Raw genomic sequence first — 7,620 nt, forward strand, 5'->3', positions numbered from 1 at the left:
GTCCATGGCCAGATTTGAGTGACAAATTAGCAACCCTGAACACTGGTGCATCTACAGCTTCTTATTTTCCAGACCTGATTTTCACTTTAGGTCAGGTGAAGCCTATTATTTTTTGTCACAACACTATTATTCAACTTCCTGTGTAACAGCTAATAGAGCCCCACCTAGTGTTGCGGTCAGTTAGGGCTTCACCATCGCCAAAGCGACACTACCACAGCCACATCTTCAAAGCGTTTCCTCCAGTCTTTAATTCACTCCTATTTTTTTTTTTAAAGGAGAACAAAATCATGTAAATGTTACAAAATGAAAAAAACAAACACCCTGAGGGAACCCGGATTATATTTCTTAGTTGTTTTTTGTGCTAGTTTTGTAAAATTGACATTTGACCTCTTGGGAGTTCATTAAAGACTAAAGTAAATAATTTGAAAATATGGCCCCAATGTTTTCAGCTCTTAATGATAACTGCTGCTGCAGTAAGACTATAATGACATGCCCTTTACCATGGTGTACCAGGCAATTACTTCAGGTAAAGAAAATGCTGTTTTCAAGACCATGCCATGTGTAGTTACCAAATAGCAGCCATCATTGGTAATTACATGGTTATTACAATGTTATTAGATGGCTATTCATGCCATATAAAGTGCTATTGCATGTTGTTATGCCAGTGAATGGATGCACCCTGTAACAGTAATAATGTAGCAAGTGCTAATACTGTATACCATTAAGGGTTTTTTTTAAGATTTTTTGAGATTGTTAAAAATGTAAGATTTTGTTTGCCGGACTGTTGATTCAGGAGACTGTTGTGTAGGTTTTTATGAATCTAGGCTGGGGTAACTTTTCAGAGTTGCATGTTTTTTTTGTTTTTGTTTTTAAATAAACACAAAAAAGAACTTTTTGACTTGTGTTCTATGGCAGATGTAAGATATAAAAATAAAGAAAACCTTTTTTTCGGTGTTGTTACTTTTTTTTCTGTGTGTCACAGTGTGTGTTTTAAATGGAAATATACAGTATGATTCGCATGAGGATGCCACATTCGGACCAGAACAAGTTGGTTGGTTGGTGGCTGGTCTTTTAAAGCTAGCATTGAGATAAAGAAGCATCTGTCCTTCGAGGAGGAGCAGCCAGGGAAATTCAAACAGCTTGGCTTCGGTCCAGGCCCCCTAGAAGTAAACTGGAATGGTTTCGCTTTTAAACTTAACGGTTAATCCCTGAAAATAAATTGAAAAAAAAAAATCATTAGAAATGTGTTAGGTGGAGATCACAAGGTAAATTATCTCAGAAACTCCACGCTTCAAACCGTTATGTCGCGATGAGGAGATCACGACATTTTTTTTTCCATGTGCTCAATGAACCAGAACCCAGAATCACTCAAGATATTTACAAACATCTTAACAAGGCAAGGAAACCCAGTACATAATCCTCATGCTTTAATGCTGCTCACTGATAGAGGGTAAACTGTAACTCCGTGTTGAGGCAATGTATCTGTCCTCACGCCTCCCCTATAGGGTACACTGCTTTCACTACAACAAGCATGGGGCCTTATTCAGGCTACACCAAGAACTGTATTACAGGCACCCCTGGGAAGCTATATAAAAGAGCACAGCGGCTGGTTTAATGAGAAGCTGAGGCTCTCTTTCCAACTTTTAATTAATCCCGTTTCTCATACTCCCCACGAACCACTAATAGCGCGCTAACGGGGTCTTCATCTGTCCCAGCGGACACTGCGGATCATGACAGACATGACCGGAAGTGTCCTTCAAGCTGTCTACATGTTATCAAACATAACAACAGGATGCTATGAAAAACCATGACCGCGCTACTGCTAGCTGTGGTCGATGACAACTGCTCTCTTATGCATACAAGATAACCTGGGAGATGGTTTAAATTTTAATATAAGAATACTAATACTACTGCTAATAATAGTAATAATAATATTAAACAAAGTTGTTTAATAGCTGGTTTTTTCCATTGATAAAACGATATTTCAGGAATGGTTAATTTCACGCTTCCTGGTAACCAATGTGCTTATCTGGTGTATTGCTAAAGCAGCGGTCTGCAGGAAGACGTAGTAACTAAGTAAACGTTGACTGAACCACAGCAGAGCTGGTAACGCTCAGACAAAAAAAAAAAAAAATGTTTTCATGTACAATAAACTATGTGTGTATGCAGCATGCCAACATGTGTTAACTACTGAATCAAAACTACCACCAAACATGAGAGTTTGTTTCTAGAATATTGTTTATTTTCTCTTATGTTCGGGGAAAAAAAAACAAAACTTTTCGGCTGGGGCCTCCGTCGACGTCATCTTGTATGTGTACCCTTATCGCTTATTATCAATGCTTGGCAGGAAGCAGACCTTTCACAACGCACAGCTTTTCCAAGCCAGAGTTTAACTGCTGCAGTCCTTTCAACACGACAGGGCGGTGCTTTCGAATCGGGACTGTAAACATAGCCCATTTCGTTTCCATTATACACGCCCGTGAGTGACCACATCTGTAATTTCAAAATAACATATTTAACAAACGTTTATATCTACAGTGTATCAAAATGTGTTCTTTTCTGTATGATTAAATATATCCATAATATAAGCCTTATGGGATATTTCAGAGACCACGCTATAGAGCTTGCTGCTGCATCCTGATAGCTAATCATTTCATGAGAATTTACTCCAACCAAAAGATTAATCAGAATAATAAAAAGGGGGAGGGGCAGTGATCATCCTAATGAAGCTAATAAGAGAAAGGTTGCTTAGAACCCCTTTAATACTGGCTGAACGCCTGCTCCTGGGTGCTGAGAAGTGCCCGCTTTTTATTTGCAGGGCTTGGCTTTGTGCTGTCAGGACGAGTGCCCTGTGATGTCCAGCTGTCCCTGTCAGTGCAGAAGGAGGATCCGTCCCCCTGGCGATCAGGTAACAGCGCTAGAGCTCATCCCTGACTCAGCAGCCTATTAATACACTGCAGGAGCCAGCGCTGCCTTGAAAACAGATAGACTTTTACACGCTGTTCATGCATCATAAATACACTGCAGTATAAGAGTGGAGAACAGTGCGCTGGCAGTAAGGTACAAGGTAGAGCTAGGAGGAATACCACAATCCTTTTGGCAGGGGTCGGGCAGAAAGCAAATACCTGCACGCAGTTTTGTGTAAATGGGCTTATGCAATATACAAGCTGCATCTCCCTGTTGTTCGTCAGTTTCAGTTGGGTCAAATTGAACAGGGTAGGGTGGTAGAGGCTTGGTTGGTAGGTGCTTGTTTTTGTATCCAAGAGCACACAACAAGGAGACAGATGCTTCACAAGGGAAGGCCCTATTGACAGTGTTTCTATGGTGCCCATTCTCTGTAAATAATACGCATGGGTGCTGTATTCCACAACACTGCTGTTTCTGCAGGACCGGTGTAGTTTCTGTAGCAGATATCTGTAATCGTTTTTGATTTATGTTGGCATGTAAAAACTCCAGTGGCTTGGGAACCAATGCCGACATAAAGGTCACTGTGGCATTGCTGCCAAGTCTCATAAAGCCCAAAGCTGGTGTACTGACAGCACTGGAAGCGACAGCTGCTAAAGATGGTTCAGGGACGACACCCCACCACAACCCCGGGGAACGTGAAGGGTTTCCAGTGATGGAGGGACGGTTCTCTCCGGTGCTCTGGGTCCATCAGCGGGTCTCATATGCATGATCAGGGGAGTTCCAATGAAATACCCTTGCCAGCTTTATTACAGTCCCCAGCATAAAACAAGTAACAGGTTTCCACATAACCTGGGTTCCCAAACAGCAGTAGTAAATCCTTGCATACATACAGGCAAGTCAGCATAGGGCTTTTGAGTGGCTCCTGACTCCCTGTGTGAGATACGGTCTGCAGACATACATTGTACATGTTGTCAGCGGACTCTCCAACTCTAGACTGGTTCCGCTACCCACACTGAGGGGAGCACAAGCGCCACCCATCAAGAGCATTAAAGGCAGGGTGCTATTAAAGGGGACGAAATCCTCACTATGGGGTTGCATAGGATTTGTCATAGCGGCTGCGAAACCAGGCAGGAAGGAAGCATGGCAATTAAAAGCCCTCAGTAAGCAAAGGGGTAGCGGCAAGGCTGCTGTTGGGGGAGAAGGATCCAAATAATATATAGTACATAACATAGGCTAGATTTGCCAAAGGGTCTTATTAGACGTAACATCTAGTGATCTGCGACTTTGCAAACAAGTTTGCTGTCCACTAGATGGCGCCGGCGCTCACTAATATATAGACCCTTTTTCCTGATCTACATGACAGATGTCTACGACAGTCGAAGCAGCTCAACAGGGAATTATAAAACAATATAAAACGCTATTTGAGTAATTGCAGTAAGAATCTCAAATGTAAGGGAGCAGGAATGCATGTGAAGCAACGTACTCTTTAATATTCAGAGGGACCCTGCTTGCAAGGACTAGCCTAGGAGCCGTAAGACATATAAGATCTAAGTCCCAGATATGTGCATTGGATTTCAGCCAGTGCAGCTTTAGAAAGGAAAATGCTAATTTTGTTTTTCGGATCCAAAACATGTATTTATAGCAGCTTGTGCAACCATGGAGAATAGTATAGAGAGCGCAAGAGCAGAAGTTGTGGTCCCTTGCTTTGTTTCATAATGCATGTTACAAGAACAACTTCTGTTTTTTTTAAACTTTTAATTTTAATCGTATTCCAGTTTCATTATTTTTATTTTATTATTATTATTATTATTATTATTATTATTATTATTATTATTATTATTATTATTATTATTATTATTATTATTTAATTTTTGCAAGAATACAAAAAGTGTACCCTTTAAAGATTTCTGGATAAAGCATTATAGAAAATGGTTTTACTGTATATATCAAAAGGAAAATGGACTTACTAAATTAACTCATTTGCTTTACATCCCTCCTAAAGGTTTCAGAGGGAGGCAACGTCTCTTTTTGAATGTTAACTGTCCAGTCTTGTTTGTGTTCAGTTATTCGTTTGGTGACAGGAAAAGGGCCGTTGTGTCGGCTTCCCTAGCTTGTCTCGGAATGACTGTATCCAGTTCTGAAGCCTCACAGTTTGACTCATGCAGAGTGAAGCAGAAACCACTTTAAATCCGCTTCTTCTGTAAAAACAAAACAAGCAGCGGGTTCAGGTGGGTTTCTTGTCTTGTTATGCTTTTAACTAACCACAAAGAAAAACACACTTCTTTAAAAAATGATCACGTGCCCTTTGCAGTTTTACTTCACTTCCTTCTTTAATGTTTGAATGAAATTCCATCATTTGTAAAATAAGAATACTACTGTTTATATCCACAAGGGGGCAGAGCGGTGGATTGGTTCGCGGTCGCCTGTGGTGATTAGACATGTTTTTGAGAGCTCTACTGAGATCGCACAGCTGATTTTAAACTTCAGTTCTAAAAAGTCACTTTGATGTGATGACTAAATCTCAGACTGATAGATAGTGAATGTAATCAACAGGACCATTCATTTAGATATCACTTGTTCGAGAGCATATTGTAATATAGGAGCCAGTGTATTACCCTGGATTTGTCAATACATTGAAAGTTTCATTATCCAGTTCTGTGTGTGGATTGCAGTGAAGATAGCATGATATCTTGGAATTGGACTGCACTGAGCAATCTGTCCCCATATGAGATCGCCATGCATGAAAGGGTTAATAACCTGTAGATTCTGACCGATACGGGTCTCATTCTGTTTCTGTTGAAATTTTTGTTGCTACCAACAATGTATATACAGTATTATGTGAAATATGAAAACGATGCCTAAGATTACTTTTACCTTCTGTGGGTTTTAAAGCTGTTTAGTGCAATGCGCCCCCTGGTGACGAATCCTGTAACTTTCTTCAGTACATTTTTGATAATGGTGTAACATGATTGAATGTGTTACTGAGTCGAAGAGATTTTTTGCAGTTTACAGTTTCACATCGTTTTTCGGTTTTTTTTGGGGGGGGGTTGTTTTTTTTTAGGTTGTGAAAAAAAATAATAAATCGTGTTTGTGTAAAAAACAGCTTCTCCAGGCACCCGTTCTAATGGGCGCATTGCGACATGGCGATTCTTAGTTTCTCTGCCATGTGTAAATGCAGCTCCTGATATGATGTTCTCCTCCACATTAAACATGTGATTAAAGCGCTGGCTTACTTAGCAGTTTCAGCTTTCAAGGAAGACGGCCAAGTCCTCAGTTCTGCTTACCAAGTTAAAGGGTCAGTCAGTGCACAGCAATGTGATAGAACAGTTTCCAGACCTGTCAACTCTCTCTCGGGACTCTCCCGTTTTTTGGATACTTACCCGGACAACTCTCGTATTTTGCTCAAAACTCTACTGTTGTCAGCAAACCTTTAATGTCTGCAAAAGTCATGTCTGGTGTGTGGTTATTAGGAATGCTGCTGGGTTAGGGAATGCTTTTAAAAAAAAACAAATACAGTTCTGCCAGCAGAGGGCAGTGTAACTCTATAAAAAAAAAACTGACATAGTCAATAACACTCAACACAACAGTATCCACCGAGACAGGCTTCCCAAATTATGCAGTAACAGCTTATCTAGGTCAGTAATGATGTCATGCAGTTTTACTTTTAAAGTGCATTTCTTTGTAGCTAACAACACGTTTACTGGCGTTATTGACTTATGATAATATAATTTGTCCTGCATTTTAGCTATACGCATTTGACATAAGTGTTATGAATACAATGCATGCTATATCTGTGATCATGCACAGATGACAGTGCTGTGTTGTCTTTTTGAGGGTGTTATGAATGCTAAATAAGTATTCAAATAATGTGTTACCAGACTCCTATCTAACAGTTTACCCTGGTCAACCTACACAGTCCTGTTGTAATGTCCTGTGCTGGCATCTGCTATGCATGTACCCAGATGTCTTGGCTTTTTAACAAAGCCAGAGACCGTCCTCAGGTCCCTGCCAGCATTGGGGAAGCACTCTGGGCTATTTGATGTAGGGGTGTAGGAATCTCCCCTCGGGGGGGCAAAAAGCTGTTGCTGTTTCCTGTTCAAACCACAATCAGTCACACCGAAAAACAGTCACTTGACCTGACCCCTGTGGAGTGACTACTGGCTCTTGCGCAACTTTCACAGATAAGACAGCAACAGACCTGCCTTTGTGGTTTCAGCTCCTGTGCACTCCACTGCCTCAGATTGGAATTCAGGGCTTTGTTGTATTTTGATTATCCTAACAGTGTTGGATCTCAATAATGCGCCACTGTCTAAGTCTGAGTTTGTTGCCTCTCTCTCTCTCTCTCTTTATCCCCGGCGATGGTTCTTATCGCAGTTAAAAGCTGGCTAGTTTGGTTCACACCTCATTTGCAGTTCCCTGTCTGCTCTTCTGTCTGCAATTCCACCCCCGCCCCCCTCTCCCAAATTCCTTACCTGCTTCCTCTCCCCTCCCACAGGCCCCTTTCCAATTTACTTCAAGCAACACTTTGTCCCCTCACTCAGGGAGGTCCTTCATCTCTAGAATGCAGTAGTCCGTATTATAGCCTGTGATGACATTTAATGCAAAAAGGTAGGATGGATAGTTTCATCAGAACTCCCCTGCTGCTTGATAAACCCCCACTTGGCAAACTGAGCCAATTATGTGCAAAGAAACACAAAGGAATTTGGTTTCAGT

This window comes from Acipenser ruthenus, chromosome 31 (genome assembly GCF_902713425.1).
Source record: "Acipenser ruthenus chromosome 31, fAciRut3.2 maternal haplotype, whole genome shotgun sequence".
NCBI classification, from domain to species: Eukaryota; Metazoa; Chordata; class Actinopteri; order Acipenseriformes; family Acipenseridae; genus Acipenser; species Acipenser ruthenus.